Source organism: Neofelis nebulosa, chromosome 3, assembly GCF_028018385.1.
Source record: "Neofelis nebulosa isolate mNeoNeb1 chromosome 3, mNeoNeb1.pri, whole genome shotgun sequence".
NCBI classification, from domain to species: domain Eukaryota; kingdom Metazoa; phylum Chordata; class Mammalia; order Carnivora; family Felidae; genus Neofelis; species Neofelis nebulosa.
In genome coordinates this window covers 196063140-196079062 of record NC_080784.1, presented here as the reverse complement: position 1 = coordinate 196079062, position 15923 = coordinate 196063140, and the positions used below count along the sequence as shown (strand labels likewise).

General features: G+C 43.2%; 1 long non-coding RNA gene across 2 annotated transcripts; it reads right to left on the bottom strand.

Moving 5' to 3' along the window:
- Positions 1-277: 277 nt before the first annotated feature.
- On the bottom strand, positions 278-6313 carry LOC131507801 (uncharacterized). 2 transcript variants are annotated; one of them, XR_009259711.1, is made up of 6 exons: positions 5999-6312; positions 4417-4604; positions 3628-3787; positions 3135-3291; positions 1529-2482; positions 278-1300 (listed from the first exon to the last, which is right to left on the bottom strand). It is a non-coding gene; the product is annotated as an uncharacterized LOC131507801 (long non-coding RNA). The 2 variants fall into 2 exon arrangements; XR_009259712.1 differs by having other exon boundaries at positions 4417-6313.
- Positions 6314-15923: the final 9610 nt, after the last annotated feature.

The window sequence follows — 15923 nt, the reverse complement described above, 5'->3', positions numbered from 1 at the left end:
CTAAGACCTTACAGAAAGTAATGCAGCTCTACCTCGATTTAATCCAAGGTAGAGACATGTAGGACTTCTGAAGGACAGACTGTACCATAATAAATTTGTGTAATTTTAAACCACTAACTTGGTGGTAATTTGTCATACCAACAATAGAAAATTATACCTCAATAAATTGGGTTTAAAAAAAATAGCTGTTATGACCCAGTAGACTTTAAGGCAAGAAATTTTCCTGAAGCATTAGGGATACATTTTATGAGACAAAATTTTTATTTTACCAGGAAGATGTAGTATTTATAAGCAACATGGAACTAATAATATGGCCTCGAGACAACTAAAGTAGCAATAATGAACAGAGCTATACAGAAAAATATGCAAATCTACAATCAAAATGGTGGATATGAATTCAGGTCTCTCAGTAATTGAGAGAACAAACAGACCAAAGCAGTACAAATATCAAAGATTTGACTTCGTGCTGAACACATCCAACCCAATTTACTCACACAGAACATGGCTTCTAACAGCTGCAATGTATACATGCTTCCAAGTGGAGTATTTACCAATATTTTAAATAAAGCAAAATCTACAAAATTTTCACAGATTGGAATCATACAGAATATATTCTGACCTCGCAGAATTTAGCTGAGAATTATAACAAAAAGCTAATTAGAAATTAATCTTATATTTGGAAATTAAAAAATGATCTTTTGAACAACTCATAACTCAAAGGGGAAACCAAAATAAAATTTTTAAATACCTTCAAGTTAATGATAATCGAAATACAAAATGTCAAAATTTCTAGAACAGACAGAGGCTGCACTTAGAAGGTAATTTGTGGTCTATTGGAGAAAGGTAACGGGTTAAAAATCCGTGATCTCAGCATCAACCTCAATAAGTTCTTTAAAAAAAAAAAAAAAAGTCAATTAAATCCAAAGAAGGGAATAACAAAGATAAGAGTGGAAATCAATCAAATAGAAACAAGCATACAACACAAAGAATCAACAATGTCAAAAGTTTGTTACTTGAAAAGACTGATACAACTGATAAACCCCTGGAAAGAATAGTCAGACAAAAAGGAGAAGGTTAAATAAACAACATCATAAATACAAAGGGGGACAGAAGTAGAAAATTCTAGGGAAAAAAATGTAACTTCAGTATTTTCCTGGAGTAGAATATATGGGAATATATGGATCTCCTACTGACCAGCAAGGGACTTGGGGAAAGATTCTACATCTTGTTTGTTGTAATATTCTCCTGGGTCCACTCATTTGTCAAAGTTCATTGAACTGCACACTTAAAAGTCATTCACCTTGGGGCGCCTGGGTGGTGCAGTCGGTTAAGCGTCCGACTTCAGCCAGGTCACGATCTCACAGTCTGTGAGTTCGAGCCCCGCATCAGGCTCTGGGCTGATGGCTCGGAGCCTGGAGCCTGTTTCCGATTCTGTGTCTCCCTCTCTCTCTGCTCCTCCCCGTTCATGCTCTGTCTCTCTCTGTCCCAAAAAAAAAAAAAAAAAAAAAAAAAAAAAAAAGTCATTCACCTTATAGGATAAGAATTATACCTCAATAATGTCCACTTAAGGAAAAGGAGTAACTACTAGAAAGGAAGGGAAAAGCTGCCATCATTCAAAGATACGATTGTGAATGTAGAAAGGCCGGAGAACTACACATAAGCTGTGGAATTCAACAATTAATACATCAAGATTGCTGGATTCATGGCCAATATAACAAAATCAATTGTGTTGCTCATTACCGACAACAATCAGAAAATGAAATCCAAGAGAAGATACTATTTACAAAACATCATCGAGTATTCCATGGCTTAACTGCCAATAGAGTTTTACAGCCATGGTAAAATACCCATTGAATAGTGACATTAGTTTCTAAGTAGAATTATGAGGGGTTGTAATAGTGTCCTACGGACTGTGGTGACAGTCAGGGAGGGGCTGAGAAAGGCCCTACATTCAGGATTTGGAGGAGGAGGGTGATTGAAACAGATCAGTAGGTGACAACATAAGCGGTTTATTTAGAGACATGGAAATAGATACATAATAGTAACTTGATTCTTAAACTATATGCATGCACAGTTTTGACAAAAATAAAACAGCTTTAAAATGAGACCATAGGGGCACCTGGGTGGCTCAGTCGGTTAAGCGTCTGACTTCAGCTCAGGTCATGATCTCCCGGTCTGTGAGTTCAAGCCCCGCATCGGGATCGGTGCTGACAGTTCAGAGCCTGGAGCCTGCTTCAGATTCTGTGTCTCCCTCTCTCTCTGCCCTTTCCCCTGCCCACACTCTGTCTCTCTCTCAAAAATGAATAAACAGAGGGGCGCCTTGGGTGGCTCAGTCGGTTGGGCATCTGACTTTGGCTCAGGTCATGATCTCGCAGTCTGTGAGTTCGAACCCCACGTGGGGCTCTGTGCTGACAGCTCAGAGCCTGGAGCCTGTTTCAGATTCTGTGTCTCCCTCTCTCTCTGCCCCTCCCCAACTTGCACTCTGTCAAAAATAAACAGAGATTAAAAACGTTTTAAAAATAAATAAATGAACACACAAACAGTAAAAAAAAAAAAAAAAAAAAAAAAAAAAAGAACATGGACTTTGGAATCAGACAGCCCTGAGTTTGAAATCTGTCTCCTCCATTTCTAGATGTGCAATTTGGAATCACCTAACCTCCCTAAGGCTTCGACTTTTCATCTGTAAAGTGGGAATAACAATACCCACTTCCTAGGGTTGTCATGGAGATTAAAATAGGTAAAAGTGAAGTCACGGGAAACAAAATGCTTAAAACCAAAGTGATCGTAGCCTCCTCCAAAAATCTGATTGCAACCCATTCTTCCTTCTAAGAGGCAGACAGTGGAAAGCGGGCAACGGAGAAACACAACTCAGATCAGCAATGGGAAAGGTCTCTATCCAGGACAGCTCCTCCTAGAGAGCCTTGAGTGGAAGGAGAAAGAACAGGCAGAGAGAGAGAGATCCAGAAAGATAGCTCCTCGTTTACCAAAGCATTCTAATGAGCTGTGGTGGCCAGCAGTCATTTTATTTCTAGGATCTCGAACCCCTTCTTATGTGTGTAGGTCCCCACGGGAGGCAGGACCAGCCTGCAGGGGCAGTGGTGGTGGTGCAGACCCGTGACCCATGGGCCACCCACCAGCCAGCAGTGACTCCACATCATTTCCCTCTGGTCTCCCAGTCTGCTAGGAGATGGCCTGATTCGCCAGCAGCCTTGGTGGTTCTTGAGCTCTTTAATTTTCCCTCCATAAGCTCTTCTGCTTCATTCATCCGGAATCCATTTTTGTCACCTGCAACTAAGAACAATGTTGGATACATGAGTCTTTTACATGCAAAAGATGGTCTGGATTTGAACTTGCAGGGAGGGAAAAGGGCTAGGGATGAGTTGGGCAACTCTGCAAAATGAGAGGAAGAGAGTTTCGGTTTTCCCTTCTGAAAAAGAGGGGACAAAGAAAGGGAAGCAGACACAGGAGGAAATGAAAAGAAACTAGCCGAGTGGCACGGCAGTGGCTAAAGGGACATTTAGGAAAAGGATTCTGGTCACTGGCATTTGGTTTTGAATTATTTGCATTGCGGTTGTATAACCCCTGTCTCCACCAGGCCAAACAACCGGTGAGGTCAGATTTACTCACGTGGGTCTAGAGACGGGTCCGATTTGGGGTAGGGATCAAGGAAGGAGGTCGCTCCATGTGGAACAGAACAAGGAGATACTGTGTCAATCACTAGGACAGTAACAAACCAGAGAACTAAGGGTCAAAGCCAAGAAAGCTGGGTTCAAAAAGGAAATTCGACCTGAGGGCAAGAAACACGGGCATGAGGCTGAAGCCGGGAACAAGGTACATACAGCAACTCCGCCACTCATCATACTTTCCTGCCCTCGTAGATCCATTTCTCAGCTGTATTCCTGCCTTTTCCAACACCCATCCCACAAATGGATCCGTTCTGCTGTTTCTTAACTGCCTTTATATCCATTGGCTTAGCACTTACTTACATGCCATGTATTTGCAGTTGGATATTCATGTGACATTTGTCAGGGGAGTTGAAATGGGCAGCGAATATACTTAGTGACCAGTTTAATACACCTTTCTGAATTATCTCTGCCTTTCATTGTCTTTAAACTAGCTCACTCCTCTATAAATCATAGAAAACTGAGAATGCAAATTAGTCTTGTCCAGAGGAGTACAAAGGAATCATGTCCAGCGGAATGCAATTGGTTATTGCCTTGTGTATAATAACCGGTTTTCATCTATCAAGCAAGTTTATTTCAGCAGCTCTGATCCCCTCATAGTAGATAGTTTAGAATGTTTGTTGATTGAATGAATGACAATGAGGCTTAAAATAGAAGCCATAAGAACGCACCAATTCAAGTCTATGATTCTTACAGGTGAGATGGGATCAGCAGAGTACCGTGCATCTTTTACCTGCCAAGGAGCACTGTCCACAACGTTTCCAGGTCCTCAGCCTCCTCCATCAACCACCCATGACTGCTCACTGCTCTGGGTCTCTTGCGAGAACACTCTCACCTACTGCTTCTTTTTCTCCAGTCTTGGAAAGACCTTGCATAGATGAGATCTTTGATCTACCATGTGGATCAAAGGCAGCAGGCGACCTGGAAGGGAAGCTTGGGGTTACAACAGGGATACCTCGCTGTGGAATACTACACAAGAGTTAGAGAGAGAGAGATACAAAGACAGAGACAGAGAGCAGGCAGATTGATGTAGAGCTTATCTAAGATGTATAAAGGTTATACAAATCAATTGCAGAACAACATGTTAGTATGGTCCATTTTTGTTAACACACAACACACACACACACACACACACACACACACACCAGTATATTCATTAAATAAAATGAACACAATATGCCAAACCTTTGAGAGAAGGTTGGGATTGCAGAAAATGTTTTCTTTATAGGCCCTGTGTTTCTGTAATGTCTCGATAGTATTTACAATAATCACATATTACAGTTAGAGTAGTAAAAACAAGAACCATAAAGATTTAAAAGAAAAGAGGAAAGCAGCTGATTCTACAAAGAGAAGCCCCAAGACGCAGACCCAAGGCAGTTTTGCCGCGTACATGACGTACCAAACATTAGCCTTTATAATAGACTATTATTCTCAATCAAAACCAAGTGTGAACAGAAATGGGGTCAGCACGCTATCTTCAAACACAAACACAGCAAAATTTTCCTCGTAATGGCTTTCAAAGTACTCCCTGATAGAAATACACCTGGAAGAAAACAGACGAAGTCCTCCAATCATAAATTTTCACCATTTGATGGATCGTTCACAGCTTACTGGGAATATAATACCAGGAATAATGCATAAGATAAGTCTTCATATCATTTATGAATCTTGAATACTTTATAATTCTATATAAATATTAATGTTTAATGAGCTTACTTTTAGAAGCATTTGTTTGTTAAGCATCTAATGGGTGCTTGGTAGTCTAGTTTCACATGTGCCCACCCTTAAGTGTTGATTAATTTTATTTAATAGATATTCTTTTCTTCTTTCACTACATGAGAAAACAGAGGTTCAGAATGGTTAGGAAACTTGCCACAAGACAGTGACAGAGGTGACCTCATTACCACCATACTGATACCAGGTAAAGTGAGAGATGGATATGTGTGTATAAACGGAATAGAATGTTCCAGCCAGAAGAACGACAGTGATAATCAAACACAAGTCTCTCTTTTCATGGTGGACTCACCTTGGACAACTGGCCCAGAGTTTCCCCAGCTGTTTGGATCGGACACTTCCCTATACATTTTGGGAATAGGGTTTCCCCTGCTTAGGGTTTAACCTCTACAGAGGTTCCCTGAAGTCCACACATGGACTCCCCAGGAAACATTCCTGCAATTCTGAGACTGAGAAATACCTTAGGTCCCTATGAGCTCTGACCCCGTTACAGTCATCGTGAACTCATGAAGAGCAATATTTGAGCAGAAATGACCCACTCCAAAATAGGGGAAATAGCATGCCCCATTGTACTGACTTACCTGAAATAGTTCTTTCACGTAATCTAGCCATTTGAGCCTGAAAGTCGTTCCGTTCATACTTCTGGACTTGATAGACGTGGTCAGCACATTGATAGTTTAACCCCAATACCCCAATGATGGAGGCGCACGCCCACTGGCATGTTTTACCTTGGAGGTCAACAAACTTCCGGGGTCCTGGAGTTCCGCCTATATTTTTATATCACCACCAGGGGGCAGCAAAGTGCAAATAACGCCTCTCACTGCACGGGGCCTCGAAAGCTTGGGCTGGTTCGGGAGGAGAATGTATGTCTCATTCCCCCTGTGCTTCTCAGGTTTAAAATAATGGTAATGTAATCATTTTCCTTCTGCTCTGGAAACTGTTAGAACTAATTCATTTCGGATGAAGATATACTGACTATTCACATCTGCATCCAAATCAGTCTTTTCAGGATTCAGGTTCTACTCATTAAGCCTTTAGCTCCCCTAACCTTTTACTCAAGCCTACTGTAAGCCAGGCACCGCGCTGGGACCATAGCCCATCTCCTGCGGAAGCAGACCCTGGACAGCCACACCACCTTCTCAGGGCGACTTTCCCGGCCACTTGCCCTTCTTTTTCAGTGTCTCTTAAGCACGTTCTCATCTTATCATTTTTGTTGGTCTACCCTGCCCCTCTCGCCCAAAATTTTATCCGTTCTGCTTATTGGTGTATCCCCAGCTCTCAGAACAGTGCCCACACATAACGGAGGCTCAAAACGGTATGTGGCATGAACAAACATAAAGCTTCTGACACATCATGCAGAGGAGGTGGGCACATACACCTTCATCTGATCTAGACACGACCACGTGGCTTGCTCGCGCGATGTTCCATTTCCCATTCCCACCAGCGGTGGATGAGCGTGAGACCCCGTGGCAATAATATTTGCTGTTAGCATTCCAAGGAACATCACCTACACTGTCCTTCCACGGAAGAGAGACTCGAAGTCAAGGTGAAGGAGAGATCGCCCAAGGCTGCACTGGTCTCCAACGGTTGAGTTGGGTTCCAAGCCAGGACTCCTTACCCTGGTCCACCCTTCTGCCTACCTGGCGTTTTCGTTTTCCTTAAATATCACCTCCTGGAACAACAAACGGCGTATGCTAATAACACGATCTGCAAAATATTTATCTGGTAATTGGCAGACAGAAGACTTTGGCCTCTGTCTCCGGAATCCCCAGACCCACACTCTCAGAGGCTCCTCTCTGGTCAGCCTCTCTGCATGAGAACCAATACGTACATCCTAGTGCCTACATAGCGCTGGGTCCTTCAGGAATATCCAGTCGTTTGTTCCTTAACAATCCTGTGTATGTGCTATCATTATCCCCTTCTTGCTCGTGAGAAAATGTAATAATGGCATACATTCCACCTACATGGCACTTAGCATGGCCTTGAGATTGTTCTACGGGTTCCCTTAACAGCCTCTGAGATAAGGACCATTGTTGTTCCCTATTACAGAGGTGGACCCTGAGGTCAAGAAAAGGTAAGAAGCTGGCCCAAGCCACTCTGCAAGGAAGTGGCAAATCCACCCTGTTTCCTTGCTCTGCTCAGTCTCCTCAAAGAGAATAGAGGCTCAGAACTGTGAGGTCCATTGGTCCCATCTGACTCCACTTCTGTGCATGGTTTTTTCACAGTATTAGTCTACAGGTTTGGGCCAGAAAAGCCTTTTGTCAGAAAGTCACAGGCCTGAAATTCGGCAGCAAAGAAGAGACAGTGGATGTAAAAGCCGCCCAGGCTGCAAACGGTATTTCCTCCCCGGGTCTATTCTCCTCCGATTTGCTGTCATCTGCCAAGATCTTTCTGGGACACTGAAGCTTTAAGAGCTTTAACTTTGCATTAATCGGCCAAGGGATGGGCTGGACGTTCTGTGTCCACCCTTCAATCTGGGCATCCAGATGCTGGCTCTGCTGTGGGTGTGGGGGACTCCCCAGAGCTTGGCCCTTCCAGTCTAAGCTGGACAGTGAACTGAAGTTACCTCATAGCGACTTGGAAGTGGTGTTTGTGGGAACAAAGCTGGTTCGCTCTGTTATTCTGTCGAACTAATCTGGGCTCCAAGCCCCTTTGAAAGTCATCAGGAGAACACAGTCTAAAAAAGACGGACAGGAAGTAGATCTTTTGCTGGCTGGAGGTGTTCTTGCTGATTGAACTTTTACATCTGGTAGGACACGAAGGAGCAGAAAGGGTTCGGCTCACTAACGCTATACCCTTCGCTCATCTCTGTATATCTGGCTGGAGTTCTGACCTCTGGACCTGGAACGTGCTGATCAATCTCAGAGCCTCTTTCTGATGGCAAAACACAATGTGACACACAAAGGCGCCAGAATCCCACGGACAGGGAATGCGGCATCACACACACTCGATGCACGAATGTGGGCAAGTAGTTTTGCCTCTCTGAGCATCAGTGTCCTGACGCCTTGTCCTGATGCCCAAAGACTGTTGTAAATACCTGGAACTTAATATACGCTCAATAAATGACTTAATATACACTCAATAATATACACTCAATAAATGACTTAATCTACACTCAATTATATATACTTAATATACACTCAATAAATGACTATATGGGGTTAAAAGCCAAAAAGGAGCAGGTCTGAGCTGGGCTCCACTTTCTGCCATCTAGGTAGTGCCAGACAAATCATTTCCCCTCTTGCAGGGGCCTGTTTGCCACTTATAATAGTCACTTTCCAACTCCATTGTGGATGTTCAAATGGGAAGCCAATAAAAAGGGTATTTCCCAGCCTTTTATGATGGATTAATTTATGAGTTAATTTAGCCATATTGGTCTTGCAGAGTAATAAATAATTCAGGAAAAAAAACCCATAATAAACAATTCCAAATGGTCTTGGAATTCTCCCCACATACTATAGGCTTGGGGCTTCCTTTATTTTATTTATTTATTTATCTATCTATCTATCTATCTATTTATTTATGGGCATTCCCATATTTTAGCAGATCACTAAATATACTATACTAACATTGGCCAGATCATCACACATGGCAGAAGAAAAGGCAGACTTCAATCACAGCCAAAAACCGCAGAGGACAAAATGAAATGGTTTTTCCTCGGTTTCTCCCTTACTATATTTTCTATGATATCTCCTAAAGAAATGACCAAAACCAACTAGGAAACAGCTACGTATTTCTCGCATTTCACCTGCCCTGGGCAGCAGCTGATGGGATGGAGAGAATCAAGTCACTGAAATGCACGTGGTTGTTGGCTGATCAGGCAAAGCGTTTCCTATGTCAAGGTTTGGATGGGATGTTGCTGGCCCACTGCGCAGGGCAGAAACTTATCTGTTCTTTCCTAATTGCTAAGTTCCTCTCTTAAAATCCTTCTCCAAGGGAACACTTTAATTGAGAAAGGTCATAAGTTGGAAACTCTGCCAAAAACAGCAGAGGCTGGGAGAATGGACAATAAAGTTGCCACAGTAATAATTGGCCACCAGAGCTGATGGGGACAGCCTCTTTCTTCCCCCCTTCCTAAGTCACTATTTTCTATTTGGCTAATTTTTGTTGTAGGGGCATGCAGCAGATTATTAGACATCAAGACCAATCTGTTTCTTTCACTGAAGGAAGCTCTCTTAGTCTTGAACACACACACACACGCACACACACACCTCACAGGAAAGATATTTAAGGGAAATATTTCTGCCTAAACACATCCTTCTGGGTAGAATTCTGTTTTAGAATTTGTCAAATTTCTCCTATGAGAAGCACCAGCCTAGACATTCAGAGGGGCTCAAAATTTGGGGTGAGTAGGTGAGTTGTGTTAGTCAAGGGAGACCAACTGCTGTAACCGACAGCCCCCAAATCTCAGTGGCTTGACGTGCTAAAGGTTTCTTTCCTGTTCATGTCACATTCCAGTGACAGTCAGCAGGTAGGGGTGCCCTGTTCCATTCAAGAACCACACTCCTTCATCCAGTGACTCTGCTATCATTTAGGGACCCGGACTCCTTCATTTATGAGCTCCAACATCTTTGAGGACTTTAGAATCTGCCACTGGATACCCTGCATCCAAACAGCAGACAAAAGAGCGAGGAGAGGTGAATGTGGGAAATTTTAGAGACCAGGCTTCTTAGTGACACACATCTCTGGTGCCCACATGCCCACATTCCACTGTTTGGTCCTCACTGGTTGGTACTGGTTGGTACCACTTAACTGCAAAGGCAGCTGGGAAATGCAGTCTAGCTATGTGCCCAAGAGAGAAAAGGAAATAGGCACTGATGAACAAACACATATCAGTCTCTTTATGACCAAACGTATTGAGCAACTACTGAGACAGCTGGAATATGTCACAGTTTTTCAGGACAGTTTTATTATGGCTTTCTGTTTGGAGGACATTGAGATATTCTAAACACTTTAATTGCTCAGAAAATCACTGCCATTTCATATAGGAGTTCAGGAAATGAGAGTCAGAGATGAAGTAAAGGTTGGGAATAAGATGAGGCTGAGAGAGGGAGAGCCAATTGTCACCCAACTTGCAGATTTTGTTAAGGTTGGCTTTTCAGGTGGCATCTAAAGGGACACGTTTGGGATGTCATGTGCTGAAGCACGGAGAACAGTTCAAAGACAAACTCCACAGATAGCAGTTACCAAAGGCTAGTTCCGGAGAAGCCAAAGCCACTGTTGGTTCCAAGGAGAAAATATGGAGCCAGGAACAGAAAATTTAGTCAAAAGGGGTTAAGAGCCAGGAAAATACAGAATCAAAATAAAATTGGAGGCAGTGCCAGGAAGGGCCAAGAAATTCTGCCACAAACATTTATTTCCTCCATTCTCTGAACGTTCATTGAGGACATCCAATGCGCCAGGTTCCATGTTGGAGAATACGACTGAAGAGAACTCAGTCCCCGCCTGCAAGAAATCCAAGATTCTCTTTGGTTGGACGCTGGCCACAGGGAGTATGGGTGGGCTCGTCTGACCTAAAGTGCAGAGTCAACGGGAAAGGCAGGGCTCTTCCTGAAGACATCTGACAAAATGGCAGCTTTAACAGCTGCCACGATGCCTTCACACGCTCGAAACAAAAGACCCTCCCCCAGTGTGGCTTGCCTCCACCCAAGAAATTCTGAAGTCCTCCACAGCCAGCCCACCCCATGGAAATGCTGAATCAGGAAATTTTAAAGTTGAAAGTGGTCTTATAAATCACTTAGTCTGGCCTTTCTGTTTTCCAGCAGAGGAAAGGAAATCTGTGACGTGGCAGTTCCCAGTGGACTGTATGTAGACAAGCTCCACAGACTCACCTCCGTACCACGATCATGCAGTCAGCCCCATTCCCTTGATGTGCGTGTGATCTATGTGGCATGGAAATTATTAAAACAGTTTCTTTTCACGAACATCTACTGAACCCCACTCACTTTCTTGATGATCGGCCTTCCTGTCTCTGATGTCTTTTCCTTTACACATGTACCTGTGCCTCGCTCCAGTTTCCAGGGGTGGTCACGCTCTCCTCCCTGGATCTCTTTAGAATGTGTATGACCTCTCCTCCATTTTAATAGGTGTAGTTGAGTTTTATCAAACAAAAACTGCATCTGTTAGCATCTTAGCGAGAGGGAGATGAAGGATGAAGGTATTGATAAAATGTTGGTAAAGGACAAACATATTTCCAAAGGCTTGGATGGGGTAAAAGGGAACAATAGTGCCATGCGTTAACCCAAGCTCACCACAGAGGGGAGCCATTACCACCCGTACCACCAGGAAGGGCAGGGCGGGAGAGTGGTTACCGCCAGGACAGAGCCAAAGACTGAAGCCGTGGCTTTGGGTGGAAGGGTTAGACCAACAGACTGTGAGCTGCCTGGGAAGGAGCAGAGGAAGGAAAACAGACCTCCGTCTTCTCCTGTCTTCATCTCCCAGTGGAGAGCCTGATCAGATGTCAGAGGTCAAGGGAACGTATTGGTGAGGTAGATGAAAGTCATTTCCCACTCCAGAACAGAATGAAGAAGAGTGGGGCTGATGTGCAGGGGAAATCATGGGGTACCCAGCCCTCCCACCATTGCCAGGCACTATGCTATCACTGCACGTAGAGGAGCTGAGAAAATGGTCTTGGTCCTTGACTTCACAGAATGTAGAGGGCAGTCAGGGAGGGAGAAAATAAACAAGTCTGCGCACTAATGAACTTTGCTAAGTGTGTGAAGGGAAGAGTAGACTCCACTTCCAAAGGTCTTTCTGTGAATTTAACGTTTAATCTGAGGCCTGAATAATGAGAAGAAGTCAGTCAGGTGAGCAAAGAGCATGCAAATGAAGGCTTTTGACACATGGCAGCTCTTTAGACATTTGATTCCTTAAACTTAACTTGAATTTCTGTGAAATACATAAGTGGTATTTTTTAGGAGTCGCCCCCCAGATGTGCAGTTAGAGTTTTCCAGGATACATGGAAGGAAGAGTGGCTGGGGAGTCAGAAGGCCTGTTTCACTAGCCCTGCCTCTGCCCCTCCCTATCCAGAGTCTTTGTCTGGGTCACTGGGTGTCTCTTTGCCTCCATTTTTTATCTGTAAAATAAAGATGTTGGCTTGTTGGCCTCCAGAGTCCCGTTTGGTTCTAAAATCCAGTGTTGGTCATGGATTTTATTCATGTTTTTTGAAGATGCTTTTTGACGCTTTTCAAAATTCTATTTTCTGCTACGTGAATGCCCAAGAGCAAGTTAAATTTTCTTTAGATCTTCAGATGAATGGCAGTTGAATGAGATCTGCACTGAACACGAGCTGGACTCCATGCACAGTTCTACAGGGATTAAATAATATTCTTTGGTATTTGGCCAAAGGAAAAAAACACAAAGTCATAAAACTAAGGAAAGAGGCTCTGGTTATGGGCTTTGGTTTTTAGGAAGTATATTTTATAAGATCAGAGAGTATCTGGGTCATCTCTCTGACCCACCCCCCTTGCAAAGCTCAGTTCCCCCTACAGCAACCCCACCTTGCTTATATAGTCTGGAGTCAAACACTGAGGAAGGTCATGATGTTGCTGGTTAACTCTGGCTTCACCGAATGTCCCCTTGTACCAATTTGAAATCTGTCCCCAAGATGTTCCCTCAGATTCCCCATTATTCTGCTTTGGGTCCTGTGGAATTGGATGCCTTTCAGAAACTCTAATTGCCTTGATTCATCTTCCCTCCAGATTTCCAAACACTCCATTCTGTCATCCTGGAACACTGTTCTCTTCCTCTCAGAAAAAACCTCCCAGCTTCTCCCTCCAAAGAGGGATACTTCAGGTCTCAACTGAAACAGCTTTTCCACAGGACAGCCTCTCTGCACTCTCCAAATTAATCAGATCCCTCCTTGTCATTTGAGCTGAGCAGCAGACTCTCATCTGCCTTTGCTTTATCACCCTTCTCCATCCAGGACTTACGACCCAAAAAGAGCCCAGACCACATTTGCTTCTCTGTGCTGGCATCTCAAGCAGTGAGAGACATCTGGATCATCTCCTCTGGAATGAGGGATTTTGAGAAGGTCTGGGTTTTGCTGATAATTTTGGAGTCCACAGACTACAGTTAGGACTAGGAACACCTTATTACAAAGATTTAGATAACTGACCTACCACCCCCATGGGCTGTCTCTGGATGTCTGTCTCTAGTTGGTAAGAACACTTTAAACAATGTGATGAAAAGCCAAGTATCCGTTGTGGCTGAATCTGAATTGTTTTCTATGTGCCACCCATTGTAAGCAATGATATATTGAGTCAAAACAGCAAGTTTCCAAACAGGGTCCACTGTGAATCTTATTTGTGTGAGAAAAGGCTTATCCATACTCACACATGCACAGAGAAGGTCCCAGTGTTTGTGGATCTATAGTGGTGGGATATAGAAGTGTTTAGAATCTAGTGGTGTCTGGGTGGCTCAGTTGTTTAAGCGTCAACTTTGGCTCAGGTCCTGATCTCACAGTTCATGAGCTCAAGCCCCATTTCGGGCTCTGTGCTGACAGCTCAGAGCCTGCTTTGGATCCTGTCTTTCTCTCTCTCTCTCTCTCTCTCTCTCTCTCTCTCTCTTTCTGCTCCTCCCCTACTCATGCTCTGTCTCTATCTCTCTCTCTCAAAAATGAACATTTGAAAAATTTAAAAAACAAGAAATGTGAGGAATCTCATAATAAACTCAAAATAGTATAAATCCATCAAAACTTAAAAAAAACTGTCAGGATTCAAAGGACTTGAAATCTAGAGGTCTGGGCAAATGTTCATCTTTGTCTATGTTATAGCTGGAGCCACCTTGGCTGCTAATGAGAAATACTGTCCATCCTGGGGTCCACATGACTATGTGCACTGGCCTTATGTGAGGGACTTTAAGGATTTGTCAGTCTAAGACTTATTAGACTATTTTTCATTTTTGTTTTCATATCCTCAAACAGCGTCAACCAAACTTTCATTAGGCAGTGACACAGAATGGGAAACCTTTCTAAAAATCAACAGCTTTGGAACCAAATGTTAGATACGATTAAGGGTTATGAAGAAGGCCATGCTATTACCTGAAATAATGTGAAGTATGAATTTCAAAGTGAGAAATGCATGAAATGAGACAAGAATTTGCCAAAGTCATCATATAACCTGGGAAGGATAATGAAAACCTTGAGGAAGAAAAAAATCCAGTTACTTGGTTACAAGATGGGCATCGCAAAGGTGTTCTTCAACTTACACATTGCAGATTCATGTGTCCCAAGAACACATTCCACACTACTTTAGGTTTAATTCCTATAAAAGAACCAGCTTCCCAGTTTGCTCCTTTTGAATTAGGTGGGTTCTTTCAGAACCCATCCTTCACATCAAATGGAATTATACAGATAAAATCTAGGGTGATATACATTAAAATATTAAATTTGGGGCTTTGGGGGGGGTAGAATTACAAGTGACATGTGTTTTCTCTATATTTATATCTTTTCCTAGTTTTTAAAAATTAATATTCATTGACTGTAAGTAAATAAATGAAGTGTTACATAATCTGTTTCTAAGAAAGAACTAATGCCAGAGGCAGTAGACCGTTGAAGCCAGCAGCATCTGTACCGTCTGGAATATTTCCTTCATGCCAATGTGTCATGGCCTGACACAGCACAGATGTGCCCCAGCATCCTTCCTGTTGGAGGGGTTCTCCTAACCACCAAGAGTAGTTGGCTCCTGAGGATACATGTTTTGATTGCGTACATCAGGCAGGAAAAGGAGAGAGGATGGGAGGGAAAGAAAACCACTCCCCGGTGTCTTTGGCCTGTTTTGGAGACTAAGAAACTATGAACTGGTATGAATCCTAAGTCTCAGAATACTTCAAAAGACATTTTTATTACTTCATCTAAAAGTAGGTTCCCTTTCTAAGTTTTTTATCTGAGACAAATCTTTAAGTAAAATTCCACATCAATGTCCATCTCCTAGGTTAGGGTCTGAATCAGTCTTCTGTCTGAATTTTTCACAGAACCAACTGTAAGAGAGTCTCTTGATCTGGAAAAGGGATGTGGCCCTCTCGGGACTCTCTGGGAATAAAGAAAGAAGATGGAGGAAAAACAAACCTTTATACAGCCATTTCTCAAAACATTCTTCACTCATTCTTATCACTAGCTCTAGGGATGAGCAGCTGGCCAGGCCATTCAGAGATCCTTCTACTTCCTGGCCCCAGTGACTGACTTAGGGATGGACACCTGAACCAGACCAGGCCAACCAATCACTCCCCAGGTCTTTTGCTGAAATTATCTGAAAAGAGATGCCCTCTTTTCTCCAGGATCATGGTCTGGGAAAATAATACAATTCCAGAGCTCCTCTGAGCCCTCTCAGCCTCCTCAGGAAGAATGAAGCAACATTGAAGGAAATGGGAGGCAGGCCTCAGAGCATCATTTGAGCATTTGGTCCAGTCTCCGAGGCTAGGTGCACCCCTTGAGCCAGCCAGATGCCTGACACAACAACTTTACTTTTTTGATGAAAGTTATTTTAGTTGACTTTGAATGGTGGAAGG